A 17326-nucleotide genomic window follows, 5' to 3' on the forward strand; every position below is an offset into this window, starting at 1 on the left:
GATAAAATAAATTCCTTTGTATGGGGGCCTCAAGGTAGATAATAGTTCTTCAGCTTATTGTGTCCCTCTTTAAATAAAGTCATTATTATTACTCAAGAGGTTGAAAGAGCACCATTACCGAGAGATATATCGTCAGAAAAATCGCCATTCAGTCCAATTTGTATTGAGGAAGAAGAAACAACTGGAAGTGGTCTCATCGCTCCTGGCCAGGGGAAGAGGTCTTATTACTCTATGCACCAATAACGTCCTTGCAGATGTGGACAGACTAGAAATTCTCATTGGAGTAAAATGAGCCAGTAATAATTCCCCAGAAATCATTAATGAAGCAGCTGCTATTTGTCAGAGATTATTTACAGGTGGTATCAAGGACATTAATGTGTATCGGTCCCTCATTGATGAAATCATTGATGACTACCACAAAGATTAAGGGTATGCAATTAGATCAGTGAAAAGAAAATAAGATAATCATACGTAATGCTCAATATGGTCCTGTAATGGTCAGGGTGATAAATTCACGATTACAGATGTATAAAGCGACCTACAGAGATGGACTCAGTGATGTTGTTTAGGGCCTATTCAGAAGGATAACCTTAAAAGCAATACAGATTGCAAAGCAAATGGGAATGAAAGCTATCGATGTTGTTCATGAAAAAGGTATTGGTGCTGTTGGTGATGTTGCCAGCAAAGCATTCTCAGCAATCAAGGATAGATAGCACAATTAATACGATGAAAACCGCAATCAGCTAAATTACCCAGCAATTAAGTCATGCCTGCAACGGTTAGTAAAATAATAAATCAAGCTGCAAGTCAAAAACTAGCAGAGTTGGCTGGTGTACCCCTATCAGAAAAAGAAAAAAAATATAACTGCAAGTCTGATTGCAGGAACTGGTCATGTTAGATAATAACAACTATAATAAAGGTGTTCAAACATATATCTGATCCCGCATTCGACATGGACACACCAGTTCTCAAGGATGAATCAATGTGTGATTACCAATAATATTCTTATGATGCACAACAACCAAATTAGCGTACACGAACTGAGCTTCAAGTTCAGGATACAAGTAGATATTTCTTACCTACTGAGGCATTTACTGAAGTAGAAGGTGGACTTTTGCAAGAAGATGGAACAGCATACAGAATTTTAGTTCGACATGATGGAATGACCACATTTAGATCTGAGTTTTCTTCTCATGTAGCCGTGTTTGTAAATTTTCATAGAAACACAAATAGAACCAGTCATGAATTTTTTGGAAATCCCTTAGTCATCGACAATAAGCTCTCTGATATTAAAAATATTACTGATGGTGTAACATACATAGTAGTGTCTGGATCAGCATTATGGGCACCCCTCAATAAATCCATTAAACATCGCACTGAGGTTACTAGCATATACAGGTTCTCAGCTCTCTGCATTACAACGTTTACAATATCTGCCACAATTTCATGGCGTTATCCAGTAACTGGATCCTCTGGATCTATATTAGTGATATTAGAGCAAAACGACGAGGAAATGTTTGTGGTGGAACCTGAAGCAAATGGCAACCGTGTGTTGTATTAATGGTGTCTTGAATTAGTCACTAAACTACCACCTACTTAAAATATAATGAACTCCCCAATCGACATTCAACATTTCAGATACGAGCAAGTGTGTTCATGGCATGACCAAATGATAAATATAATCACCGTGTAAAAAAAAAAAGTACTGCAAATGTGTCATTGTTACTGATATAATTGTATACTCTGCATCTGTGGTCATCGCTGGAACAGTAACAGTCATCAGGACATTGTCAGCCACATATGTGATAACACCAGTGATAGGAATTGGTATTTCAGTTGCAACAGGAATTGCTGGTATTTTTAATATCATTGCAACAAAAAAATATATCCATCTGCGCGGTTGATAAATTACACGAGTATACAAAAAAAGTTTCACTAGGCAACATGCGCATACTTCAAATTACCTTTGTTGATATCACCTCAAGCACCTCCTGGATTTGTTACTGTAGATCTTCATCATAGAGGATTTTGTACAATATGTTTCTGAGTCAAAGTTCTACAAACAATTATGTATGTGGCATATATATAATGTACCAGCACACCAGAGTTTTTGTATACAACAAAGAGGTACTTGAAAGTGCCCTCAGAACAAACTTGTCACTATCAAAGGCAAGAGAGACAAATTTAGTGCTAATATAATTATTGATGAATATGGTGATGAAAATATTTTGATAGTGCAGGAACAGTTAAATGAACAGCAATGAGAGCATAGTACATGTATTATGATTGTGCGTGATAAAGCTATAATATGACAGAAATATCAGCTATAATATGATGAACCAACTGACATAATGCATTACTGACTATCATGAGGTAATATGATAAACTGAGTCTTATTACTATGAAACTAATTTTAGTTATGAATCTGAGAACCAACCCAAGTCAAACTCACCCATCAGTTGAGTCCATTTCTTCTCCTTCAAAAGCTGTGAATAGAGAATAATTATGACTTCAGTAAAATTTGGTAGCACTTGAATGAAAATTAAATGATAGAAGAATACTCAAATGTCAAAGAGACTTTTATTTTAGCTCATTCCCATTCGAAAAAATATAAAAACAGCTATAAATGCAGGAACATCTTAAATATTTCAGGATTTAAATTCAGTGAATGATGAATGATACCTAACATGTACAATAGATTTCAAGTTATTATCCATAGGTTCAGACCCAAGAAATGTGGATCCATTAGGATGGGTGGCTGTGAGAATAATAATAATATTAATGCTTTATTTATAGAGGGTGACTCATTAGTCAAGGACTATTCACCCTTGAGGCCCTCTTAAGGAGAGTATAACAATGCACATTATATGGAGATAGCAATAATTACTGTTTATTTTAACATGTTTAGTATTAAAATACTAAATTCATTTATCTATTAGAAGCACATACATGCTCATGATATCTCTTATTAAATACTCTAATATTTTCAGCAGATTTTACATGTAGTAGAAGCTTGTTCCAAAGAACTGTACCAGAGTATTGGAAGCTCTTTTTAAATTGCTGCGTACTTGGTTTTGGTGCTAGACGGTTTCCATGTGATATTGATCTCAACTAGTATTGTGTTAAAAAAATCCTGAATAAGTCCTGAACATACTCTGGTGCAGTTCCATTTACACATTTATATAAAAGAACTGTCTTGTGAAAATCTATCCTGTCGTATATTGTGAACTGTCTGAATTCTGTAAATAATGCTGGATGATCAATAGATGCATATCAAATTATGCTCATTTCTGAAGTTTATAAATCCTGTTAAGCTCAGATTTAGCAGTTTCTCCATACATCTGAACAATAATCCATTGTTGGAAGAATATATGACTTGTAGTAGAGATTTTGAGTTTCCATATATACATATTTCTTGATTCTGCTGAGTAGGGCAATTTTGGAAGAGTGTTTTACAAAGCTTATCAATATGGTCATTCCATAATAAATTATTACCTTCAGTCACACCTACAAGCTTTTCATGTTTGATATTTTCTAATGGATGATTATATATTGCAAGAGATAGTTCTGCGTTCCCTAACTTGTGTAACTTTTGTGATGTCCCCAAAATCATACATTTTGTTTTACCTTCATTAATTACCATCCTATTTTGTTGTGCCCAGTTTTGGACTCTAATAAGGTCAGAGTTTAATCTTGTTTGGATAACTTCAGTATCAGAACTAGACGTGTACAAGGTTGCATCATCTGCAAACAAATCTGTATTTGTGGATTCATTATTTAATGGTAGATCATTGATATAGATAAGGAAGAGGAGAGGGCCCAAAACTGAGCCTTGAGGGACTCCTGAATGAATAGTGCGAGTTTGAGAGCTAATATTGCCAATGCTTACTTGTTGAGACCTTTGCTTTAGGTATGATCTAAACCAGTTTAAAGAAGGATTGTCAAACCTGTAACAGTTCAACTTTTGAAGCAGAATTTCATGATCAACAAGATCAAAGGCTTTCTTGAAGTCAAGGAAAACAATCCCAGTCATGTCCATTATCCATTTCCTTCAGCCAAAGATCAATTAATTTGGTAAGTTCTGTTTGGCATGAGTGGTACTTCTAAATTGTGATTGTGCTTTATAAAATAGAGAGTATGTTTCAAAAAATGTATAGACCTGAATGGCTACATGCTTTTCAAATAGTTTTGACAATACAGGTAGAATTGATATTGGTCTTTTTTCCCTGGATTCCCCTTTTCTCCTTTCTTAAAGATAAGTATAACCTTTGCACATTTCAATGTTTCTGGAAAACTACCACTCATTATACTTATGTTTATGATATGCATTAATGACATTGTTACTGGTGCAGCAATTTTAAGAATTCATGGACCAATCCCATCCAATCCAGAGGATTTATTAATATTCACCTTAATTAGCATAACATTAGCTACTGAAACATAATTATCATCAGGAATTTTAGCTCTTATAAATAATAGAAGAGCATCAAGTTCAACTGGGATGTTAGTCTGGTTCTGAATACTGTTACTGGATATGCTTATGAATAAATTGTTGAACATTTCCACAATGCCTTGTACAGATTTTGCTATATCATCATTTTGCTTAAGTCTAGGGGGAGGACGACTGTTCCTGGGTGGGTTCAGCTCCTTTAGATGCTTCAGCAATGTCTTGGTACTCTTACTTTCATCAATAGCCTGTTTATGGTAGTTCTCTTTTGCTTGATCTATCAGGTGCTTAGTTTTATTCCTCCACTTTCTATAGCTTAAATTTCATGTCTTTTTTCTTGTGGAAAATATCTCTTAGGTGCCTAGTCTCAATGATCTCAGGACTAATCCACTTGGGTGTAATTTGGTGTTTAACCTTTTTTGTTTTAATTGGGGCATGTTTGTCTAAGGCTGCATTGAACATCCAATACCATTTGTCCAAGGTAGTGTTGACATCAGCTATATTACAGACTGATTGGAAGGGTTTGCAAACTAAATCATTTAAGAAAATTTCCTCATCAAACTGTTTTAAGTTCCTTGATTGTATTTCATTGTGTTGACCATTTTTACATGACTTTGGAACATGTCTAGTTATACAGACTGGGTAGTGGTCACTCAGTGCATATACTGGCACATTAATGTCACTTATGTTTTCAGGTTTATTAGTATAGACATGATCAATGATAGTAGCACTTTATCTGTTATTCTAGCTGGAGTGTTAATTAACTGACACAAATGAATTCAGCTTTACTTGTTGTTGGTAAGTGAAATGAAAACATTAGAATCAATATCCCACATCCAAGGCAGATGCTCAAACCACTAAAGCCACTGGATTTATGGAAAACACTGACAAAGAACAATCTTCTTCCACAGACAAGGAGCAAAGCCAATTCAATGATGAAAGTAAAAGTCCTGGCTCCAAAGTTCGATATCGCTGTCACATCACTAGTGCATACAGAGGTACCATAAACAATGCATGTAATCTGCAGTTGAGAATTTATTCCTACAAAACCAGAATTCCTGTCTTGCTTCATAACCTGTGTGGGTATGATGGCCACTTGATCATGCAAACAGCAGCCACATCATCAGATTCCCCAATCAGCATGATCTCAAACAGCAAGGAAAAATACATGATGTTTTGGATGGGACAATTGCAGTCAATTTGGTACAGTCTATGAATTTGTTCCTGGAGAAGTTAGTGAATAATCTGACAGTAGAGAACTTCAAAATCACTCATCAATACTGCACAAGCAATATGGACCTGATCATGAGGAAACTTGTTTAACCATAAGAGTATAAGAATGGCTGGGGTAAATTTGCTGAAACTCAGTTGCCACTAACTGAAGCATTTTATTGAACATTGTCACATGTGGGTATTTCCACTGCCAACTATGAACATGCAAAGAAATGTAGGTCTGCACATTAGACCCTCTGGATACTCAGGACATTAGACCCTCTGGACACTTTGGATATTAGACACTCCGGACACCCCGGACATTAGACCCTCTGGACACACTGGACTCTAGACAGAACAGACACCCTGGACATTATACACGCTGGACATTAGACACTCCGGACTCCCCGGACATTAGACACTAAACAGCTCTACAGCTGAAGATGTGCAAGTGCTTGAAGCAGACTGCCAGCTGACAAGACTTATCCGTATTGTAAAAAAATTTACATACGGTGAGGAATTTATACATAGACATGGTCTGTGCATAGTAGGCATTTGGTTCGTCCCATCGAGAGCACTTTGCACATGCGGATCGGATGAACCAAGCTCACTATTTCGAAATATGACACAATATACATAAATCACCCTCGGGTATCATTGTACACAAAAAAACGAAACCTGAGTACATGTATTCAATAAATAAAAAGAGTTTAAGTCTGTGACAGGTAGAGTGATATATTACATGTTTTTGAATACAACAAGGCACATTATTTTCATGATCATTACACTTAAACTGAAGTAAAAGATAAACTAAAACACATTTCACTTGAAAAAGAAAAACGTATTTAATTGGAATTTATTTATTAAAGTGTCCCCTCAATCAGGTAATAGTGACATTTCATTGATGCATACTGTTATTTATGATATACCATGACTGTTGTTTGGAAAGAAATTTTAAGAAAAATACATGATTTCTTATCAAACGTTGATAATTTCATAATGTTGATTCAAATTTCCAGGTCATATAAACCATTTTCAATGACAAACGAGCAATACACCAAAGTTTCAATTACCAATTTTGCTCAAATTTTTTGTTATTTTCAACAAATACAGGTCTAATTTCTGGTACTTCTAGTATTAAAAAAATGGGATCCATGACTGACTCTATGCTATAAGCAGGTTCACAAGTTATCAGGGCATGAGTTATCGAGGGAATGCTGTAGTCTGCCAAATGTCACACATGCTTTAGGAATTCTGGTACTGGTTTTCATCATCAAATGAACTGCCATGAGGATTTGACTACTTAATGTGATGGTAGACTCCATTTATGATTTTCCTGTTGCACTGTGGTGCATTACCATTCTTGATGATACTGACCATGAGACTGATAACTGCCATAAGTTGAAAAGAACTGGTCCATACTGTGTTGCATGTCAGATTCAGATTTGGAACAGTCATCAGCAAATAGATCACAAACAGTCACTTCCAGTAATTCTGTCTTCGCCTGTAGTCTGCTTGACTCCAATTTTGTGAATGATTCAGGTTGCATGCTAATATCTGTAACATGAGCGAACATGCCATCATGGAAGTGCTGAACCATCAAGATGAATTTCTCAGGGCAACCCAATTTTGTCATCAACTTCCAAATGCTACCATAATTGACTGTGCCAAAGGCATTTGTTATGTTGATGAAAGTCATGTACAGGTTGGAGTTCTGTACCTGGACTTGCTCCTGGAGATGATGAACTGCAAACATGATGTCTGTGATCTCTCATCCTTTCTTGAAGCCCACTAACTACCTGGCAGAAGCCCTTGATTGATATGATGCCCATGATGATTCAGCAGAAAGATTTTGATTGTTACCGATAGCAAGGAGATGCCACGATGTTTGTTGCAAGACAGTCTGTTGCCTTTCTGCAAGTACAAGTGGATGATGGCTCCATCCTTGTACTCCAGGGGTATTGTTCCCCCGAGTCAACATGGTCTGGAAGAATTCAGTCGGTTTCTGTGCCATGTGCGAGCATCCTGCTTAGTAGACTTCTGGTATAGCATCTGCTCCAGGTGCCTTGCTAAACTGACAGCAGGCCAAATGGTTTCACAGTTGCTGTCAGAGTTGGAGGGTCAGCAAGTGTTATGTCAAGTGATTGCCTCCTCTCTGATAGATGACTGCTGATTGATGACCAAGTGTTCTGCCCAACTTTTAATTACCTTTTCTTTGTTATTGGGCAGCATGGCACTGTCAGCATTCATTATATATGTCTGGTCCTGACAGCTGTGGTTCAAAGATTGTCTTTAAAGCATCATGGAACTTCTTTATGTCATTCTCATCTGCACAGAACTGAATCTCATCTACCTAGCTGCTCAGCCATGAGTCTTGCAATTTTCTGAGTTTGCATTGCACAGTCCTCATGATGCTATTGAAAGGTGCCTTCTTAGATAATAAAGTACCATCTTCTAAACAGGCCTTCTGTGGCATATGTTTCTCATTCAGAAGTTTCTGTATGGCAACATAATTTTCATTACACCAATATTGATGTTTACATGTGGGAGTCTCTAAAGGATGCCCAATTTTCCTCAACATTCTCAGACTTTATATTGATTGTATCCAGTTGCTATCAGTTGTATCCAGTGGCCTGCATATATCTCAAATAAATGCCTATTTCACATTCTGAAGTTTATATTTGGCAATATTAGGTTTTTTGGGCCCTTTTTCACCTGCTAACTGAATCATATAATGAGCTTGGAGACAATAAGCCTGTTGTCAATCCAGCATTCTGCACTTCACAAGGCCTTTGTTACTCAGACATTCTGCTTGTCTCTTCTCCTGACTACGTTATAGTCAATTAGATGTCAGCGATTGGAATGTGGGTGCATCCAAGACATCTTCTTGCAGGTACATGGAAGACAGTGATGGTGAATAGGAGACTACTATGGTAATTTGGTTTACTATGAAGTAAGTTTCTAACATAGCAGAGCAGAAACTTTGAATGGAGGTAAAACTGCAAATCATTTTAGAAATAGCACTGACTAACATCCAAACTCCATACCTCCATCTATGTAACTAGGCTGTCCAAATACATTATTATTTTACAGGATCACTACTGCCAACTTCTCAAGGTTCCAAATTTATACAATTTAAACTTACACTGCTGATCACACACCAGTTTTGTACATTTTTACATTTCAAAACTAAACTTGTCATATAAACCATACCTAAAAACTACATCTATGAAGGGATATCATTACTATAATTGTGCGTATATATTTTATTATAATACACAACAAACACAATAACTCATTCTGGGTTAGGGTTAGGGTTTTCAATTTTTCTTTTAAGTTTTAACTTTCTATTTCTTATGCATATTCTGTTTTGCATCTTTACCACTGCAAATAATATTTGTCTCCTTTCTGAAATTGTGTTTGATACTTGAATATTGCAGTTTTATGTCTTCTAATTTCAAGTGAGTGACTTGATGTGATATTTATGATATTACACACATTAGCATCCTATCTTGTTTCTCTTAAACTCATAATTTCTTTGCATCTAACACTTAATGATATCTTGCTAAACATCATATAGGTAAAAAGTTAACATCTTCAAAGTCACAATGTGGCACTAAGAAAGCTGCAAGTATGTTGTTAACATAATGCAGGTTGTACACGAGTTATATCCCAACCCTCACTGAAAACAATGAACCCAAGTCATACATACTGCTGATTTTCTAATCACTAACCACTGATGCACTGACTTGATATGCCATATTTACCATACATGTTGGACACCATGTTTGTTTGGACACCATGAATTAATTTATAAAATAAAAATATTTCTGCACTGCAGGTTCATGGACACATCATTTTTTTCTTCGTAAGTTGTGCAACACCTTTTAAATCATTCGAAAATTACATTTCAGAAAATGCACTCCAACTGAAATTTTATTTAAACAAATACAAAGCTGTGTACTTGAGATAAAACTCTTTAATCCACTGCAGCATCATCTCATCAACTCCACCCTACTCCTGCAAACATATGATCAATTCTTTCAGTGCATGAATATTTTTTTAGCTTTCTCATGCAGTAAAAAATTATCTTTGGAGGCAACACATATACTGAAGCAGAAACTACACAGAGTAAAGTTAGATTTTTGTTTAATTTGCACCAGTTGTTCGAATTCTCACACTTTTAACCACCATCTTATCAACAGTCCATCCAGGAATGATTTCAAAGTATGATGGAATTTCATCCAAGTTAATGATCATATTGTTGGTGAAATCATCATCTTCTCTTTTGACCTTCGTGAATACATCAAATGATTTTATTTTCTCCAAATCTTCTGGGTGAAGCTGTGTCACTGATGTCTGTGCATGTTGGGTCACATTAAAACTGTTTCACTGTTTCAATTTATTTTTAAAATTCCTGCCAATACTGGTGAAAAGGAACCAAAGTTAGCTTCCCTATGTTGGCTGACTCTGTATAAAAAAATAAAAATCAGCACACTTAAAAGAATCCAAAGTTGGCTTCTGAAGTTTGCTTGCTTTGTAATAAAATAACCTCTGTACTGATATTCTTTTAACTCTGTTTTGGTGCAACATGCAGTGGGGTGGGGGGTGGGGCCAAATTCAACACAAATTTTATTTTGCTTCTTAAGTTTTGGGACACCATAAGTTTTGCCTCACCATACATTCTGAGACAGGAAAAGAATGATTTATTTTATCATCTACCAAAATATATGGTAAATACGGTAATTTAGACAAGTTTAAAGATGTTAACAGACTGTGGTTGGATTACTAAAGGCTAAAAAAAAATCATAAAACTGGGCAGTTTGACCTGTATTTTAAACATGTTGAAATGTCTCAGTCTATCAATGCTAAAACTCCAATATTCAAGCAAACAAGATATCATACGATATTCAATGATGGGTGGAAATTGGAATTTCAGAGGCTTCAACCAAGGACAAAGTTTTAATTATTTTAAAAAGAACCACAAACTTGTTTAATAGTTAACATTTTTGTACATTTCAGTGCTAATTGGGGCTGATGAAAATCATCCCTCTTCTGACCAAATCTCCTGACCAAATTTTAAAAATTCTCCTGCTTTGTCCTGAACTGACCTGTCCTTTTTATCACATGAATTCCATAGTAACCTTTGTACGAATTGCAAGGATCATATCACTTGCATCAGCAAAGTCCTGTGTGTAGGTATTAGCAGGACTTAGCTAACTCTGGCTAGCAATGATCAAGAAATAAACTGGTTTATATTAAGGTTACTGTGACCTTGACCTTGAAAATGTCTAATCAGATATATGTAGCCTATTTCCTTTCCATATCAGTAAGCCAATGGCTTCCTAAATGTTTGTACCATTATAAAGGTACCTCCTCAGAACAATAAGTGGCAAATTGATAAATTCTCAGGGACTGCTATGTAAATCTTTTGAGAAGTGGACTTAAAATTGGTAATTTATTTCTTGTTTGAAAATTAACAAATATATTTTGAATGGGGAGTGCATGGTTTTATTGTTACAGACTTTTCAGTTGGATGCTACTGATGTTCGGTCTTCATAACCTCATCAATTCATTACAGTGCAAATGACTCAAAAGACACCTACCTTTCATTTTAGGCTTTTGTGTCCGTCTTTTTACAATAATAGCTACAACAACAATGGCAATCACTATTATAGCTGGTCCAATAATACCCCCTGTAATAGCTGCAACTGGAAAATTTCCACCAGAAAGCTGCTCTGAAAATCAATCAATTGTGTAATCAGTAAATATATTAAGAAATCATTGAATTTATGTTCTTTTGTGCATTTTTTATTCTGAATTTTATGTATGTATGTATGTATGTATGTATGTATGTATGTGATTTTAATGGCCTATACCACAAAAATAAAGGAAAACTCATGAAATACAAAATTAAATAATTTTTTATATAAACCTAACTCTTTCAAAAAACTCCAAGACCTTTTCAGCATATACAACATTACAGGGCAAATCCCATACCAAAAAGGCTGCCTCCATTAGTTGCCTCATATGACATCAGGAATGTTCTACATATTGGAGCCCACCAGCAGTTTCAATGTAATACTAGTAATTACAGCATCATAATGGTCTCATGAAAAAAAAAAAAACAATGATATAATTTGTTCTACTGGGTTCTAGTAAGTGAAACAAATTTACCATCATAAAAAGGCCTAAATGGGCTTCATATTATGTACCAGATTTACATTTAACTCAGGAGCTGGCCATTTCAATAAGTGTGCTTTGTACTATTTTAAGAAAGCAGTCTATATAAACTTAATCCCAACTTACCGAGCGTAAAGTGGCTGTGCAGTTATGGTCTCCAGATCAAGTTCAGCAGATCAGTTACAATAAGATGTCATTACTATGCATGGATTTCACTTATTATTGAACCTGTCTATAATGATGATGCCATTATAAGCTAATCATCATAGAACCAAGTCTGACTGGAGTCCTACCTTCAGAATTTAGAAGGTCAACCCTAACCCTATATAAAACCTATGTGTTGGGCCACACACCCACACTTCCTTTTCTTCACTTTTTTACTAAAAGAAATTAATGCGCTAACTGGCTCACACAACATAATTTTTTTCTTAAAAAATCCATCAAATACCAAATGTAAATAATAAAAACACAAACAATGCCACCCATTCTACTATCCTCAAGGTATTTTTTAAATAAAAAAGCCACCATTCAGTTAAACTGGGCATTATAAATAGTAATATCAGGATTAGTAATACATTATTGGCATACTTCTCCGGTGGCCTAGTGGTTAGATCATCTGCCTTGGATGCGGGTTCGATCCCCAGCTGAGTCATACCAAATTATACTAATGACTGCCTCGCTATGCACTCAGAATTAAGAGGTTAGTGTTAGGACTGGTCAGCCTGGTGTCAGGATAATGTGACTGGGTGGGACATCATGCTACATGTCTGCAGCATGATGCTGCAGTGCTAGACATCACTGTAAACTGCCACACTGCAGACATGGAAGCAATATGTCTGAAAAATTTATATTGTTAAAGTTAACAACAAGAAAAATGAAAGTATCAAAAAAAACAAACATGCAATTTTAAGATGAAAATAGGAAATAAAAATTATTTTAGGATTAAGTGTGAGAATCTATAGATCTGAAATATGAAGAGACAAAAATAAATTAAAAAGTGAATTAAACAAAGTAATTGGAATAATGGATATTGCAGTGATGCATTAAATACTGCAGTTAATTAGGTTAAAATGATCATAATTAAAGCTTAGATGGTCATAATAAAGGTTAAATAAATCTGATGTGTTATGAGCCAATGCTCTTGAAATGAGTAGCAGAAAAGAGTCAAAGACAACTTGTTTTGTAGAATTTAACAAATATTTTTTTCCTTAGAATGCAAAGTGAAAATGAGAATAAAAGAACTTGATGTATTTTGAATTAAAACCCCAAGATAATCTAAGAATTACAGCAACAAGTCCTTTTAATTTGATGTCCTTGAAATGATTCAGTAAAAGTCCCAATGAAATCCAAGCTGAAGACAATGATGTGCATGTGATAGCTTATAGAGTGCTGATGTATCAACAGTCTTTTGTTGAATCACAATAATATAATTCCAGGTTTGAATTCCCTATAAGTTCCAGTGAATGTCTCTATGCAAAATTGTTATCAGAGCACCTTTGTATTTAAAAAAAAATAATCACTTGAATTAAATAATTTAAAAAAATAAAACTCAGCCCATAACTACTGGTCACAACATATAATACAACTTGACAGGCTAAGACTTAAAGCACACATGAAATATTTCTCTCAGCTACAAGATTATATAATTCTCTATTTGACAACTCACAATTAGCATTCTCTAAAACAAAATTACCTAATGGAGAAAACCTTCTAGACTGAGATCCTAATGTTTACAAAATAAAAACAATAACCTGGATTACACTCAAGGAAGTCTTAAACCTTGACTGAAATAAACATATTTACTTCTTCTATTAATAATAATCCCAATATTAAGTCTATACACAGAGAGAATAATGTGGCTATGTATTAGTTATTTACACAGAATAAAATTTTTAAAAAGTCAATCAGGTCAAGCAGAAATGAACTCAATTATGGACAAGGTCAAGTCCAACATGCAATGTTACATTACAGTAGCACATAGTGAACAAATAAAAAATAACAAACAGATAAAAGGCAGGAAGTGTTTTACATTATGATTTTTGCAATGAAATAATCTTGGAGTTTAGTTTGTATTAATAATCAAAAAGTACATGTATGAATAAGATATTTTGCTACTTTTTATTGTTTGTTGGATATATTTAATGTTCATATTACACCATAAACAGTTCCTTCTTGAGGTCGTGATCAAATACCTTTACGTTAATTCAAGTTGCATGCAATAAATACCATACTTTTAAATATGTTATTCAAATAAAAAATTCAGGTCAATCTACTTTTCTTTTACAAGTTTATGCTCTTAAAATAAGTAACAGAAAAGAATAAAAAGAAACAAGCTTTGTAAAAATGAACAAATAACATATTTCCCTAGAATACAAAGCAAAAATGAAAAAATGAAATTACAGTACTCTGAATTAAATCCCATAATTATTGTAGAATTCCAGACACAAGTTCTAATAATATAAAGTTCTGAATAAACTTTAGCAGAAATGCAAATTAAGTCCGAAGCTGAAGTGTTGATATGTCTGTGATGACCTGTATAATGTTGACGTGCCAAGTCTTTGTTGAAACACAGCAATATAATTCCAGGTTTGAATTCACTATAAATCACAGTGAATATATCTCTGTCCAAGAATATATTTTTTTATGAGCACATTGGGTTTCCTGGTCACAACAATAATACAAATTGATTCTGCTACATCTTAAACACAAATGAATCATTCCAGTGACAAGATAGCAGAATCCTCTACTTGACCTCGGGTCACAAATGGCATTTTCTATTTTAAAATAAAATCGTAATGGAAAATGACCTTCAAGAAAGTTCCTAATGTTTACAAAATAAAATGTCAGTTATTATCAAAAAGTCTGTTACTAAAATTATAATAGATAACCTGGAGAATGTCAGGTACCTCAAGTAAATCCCAATCACCTAGACCCAAACCCAAATAAACATATGTACTAATATTAAAAATGATCCTGATAATAACCCCATATTCATAGAGAATATTTCAGCAATAATTCAGGCCAAATAGATAAATAAATGTGATTTTGGACAAGTTAAATGCCAACATACAATGTTACATTACACTAGCATATAACAAAATAAAAAATTGAAAAAGAATACGTTAATTTTTTTATTTTTTATACATGAGACGAAATCTTATGACACAAAGTATATATGAAACAGTACAATATCTCTATACATGTTAAAGTGCATCTACCATTAAATTGTCTTATCCCTTTATGTGCCTAATATCAATATTGTATTCCTGCAACATCAAACTCTAGCTTAACAATCTCTTTTGTTTTTCATATTACCAATGAAAGAAAGGGGATTGTGATCATTAAACAAAATAACTGAAGAAGGAGCTAAACTAATATAGACTTTAAAGAGTTGCAATGCCAATATCATTGCCAAACATTCCTTCTTGATTGTGGAATAATTTCTCTGGTGCTTATTTAATTTCTTAGAAAAATAGCACACTAGATCTACACCATTTTTAGCTTCTTGAATCGATACCACACAAACTCCAAGAAATTTGTTGGGTTCAGCAATTATGGAAAAATTGTAACAACAGTATCCAGCCATACCCAAAAATCGCATCAGTTGCTTTTTACTGATGAGTACAGAGAATTCAGACAGAGCCTTGACCTTAGCATCTATAGATTTAACTTGTCCATGTCCCATGATATGTCCTAGAAATTTTATTTTTTTATATTGTTGTTTCTTAAATTTATGGAGACCAAATGATTTGATAGTTGCTAGTAGAAAAATAATCCGTGATAGACTTCAACAAGAATTATTTCAACTACAACAAGATAAATTTTCATTATTACCGGTGCCGTTATGTTATCGATCAGCTGATACACGACAACAAAATATCAATGTTGTTGTGCCTGTGCAAGGAAAATTTTTTTAGCATTAATTGATATTGTCGTGGTTGATATTAATTTTGTTGAGAAAGCAATAAATGCAGAAAAATCTCCGTGGATGCTAGGATACGCAATGAAAATTCACTCATCAAAAGGGTTAACTATTTCTGATATAATTGTTTGGGTTGTTGATGATCGCATCGAGTGGTCAAATTTAGTTTATTTAGCCGTGTCTAGGGTTAGAAAAATATCTCAATTAGCACGGATAGTCCTAGATGGGCTGATAATTAACGATGAAACATCCGACGATGGGATTAAGAAAAAATTATCTAGCTACAAACAATTTGATAAAAAAAATAATTTAAATTCGACCTAGATGTTGATTTTGTAATGTCATTAAAACAACAACAGAATAATCACTGTGCGATTTGTAATTGCATAATGTTACGGAAATATCAGAAAAATGATTCGAGACAATTTACCGTAGACAGAAAAAATAACAATCTCGGCCACATACGAGAAAATGTCATGTTGGCATGTTTGGAATGTAACAGATGCATTACTTAAGTGATTTAGGTGGCAACTGAGTATCCGTGGGAATTATTTGTAGTTCTTCACGAGTAAATCCACGTTGAGGAGCGAGTGAATCAAGAATATAAATTGCTGGTCTTTCAGATGACCTTGTTATGGTAGATATTTTATGTGATGTAACACTCCAGACGGGATCCGTCGCTCTTTTTCTGCCACCTTCAGCCTCGCCCGGCTTATATAAATATCTCACGATGATACTACCTAGTACAGGTTGTGTTGAAAAATCTCGACTTTTTATTGATATAAATTTTTTTGTAATCGCGATGGCTGGTTTCATTGCTATTGTTCGTGTTGGTTCATTATTTATCACCCTAATTACATATGGTAATCTCTCGACCCATTCGTGAGATCTTTCATCGATGATAAATTCTCTTGCATACTGATATCCAAATAATCGCTCAGCTAGTGTTTTATTAAATCTGTCAACAATTGCTTGATCACGATGAATTCCAGTGTGTCCTCGCCATATTTTGATGTTATTTTGTTTCATTAAAAATGATACTGCACCTAAAAATTCTCTGCCAGGGTCAACTTGAAGTAAATTTGGCTATCATAACGATCCTCGCTGATAAATTTTACTCAATGCATCTGCGACCTCAGTAGCTGTTTTAGTTATTAACGGTTCTGCTTCTTTGTATCTGCTTGCGATATCAACTACCGTTAATACATATTTGTAGGTTTTATTATCGACGGTATCATGTGGCAGAAACATAATATCAGCTTGTGCGTGTTCAATTCGTTTAGGCAGCGGAAGATAAATTTGCCAAACAGCCTGTTTGGACAACCATAATGCCACTACGGGGATCTTTACATGAGCTGCTTTGGCAAGTTTGCTAATTACTGCTTTATCTTTGCAAAATCCAGCCGGAGAATAATAAATCGATTCCATATTATTAATTAACCAGCACCTAGTGCTAATTTACTTCTCATTGCAGTATTAATTAACTGACTAGCTAATTTTTCTCTGATAGATTTTTTAGGAATAGAATTTAAAATGTGAATTAATTTTACATTTGCGAGGTG

This window comes from Sinohyriopsis cumingii, unplaced genomic scaffold (genome assembly GCF_028554795.1).
Source record: "Sinohyriopsis cumingii isolate HCF-2022 unplaced genomic scaffold, ASM2855479v2 utg000695l, whole genome shotgun sequence".
NCBI lineage: Eukaryota > Metazoa > Mollusca > Bivalvia > Unionida > Unionidae > Sinohyriopsis > Sinohyriopsis cumingii.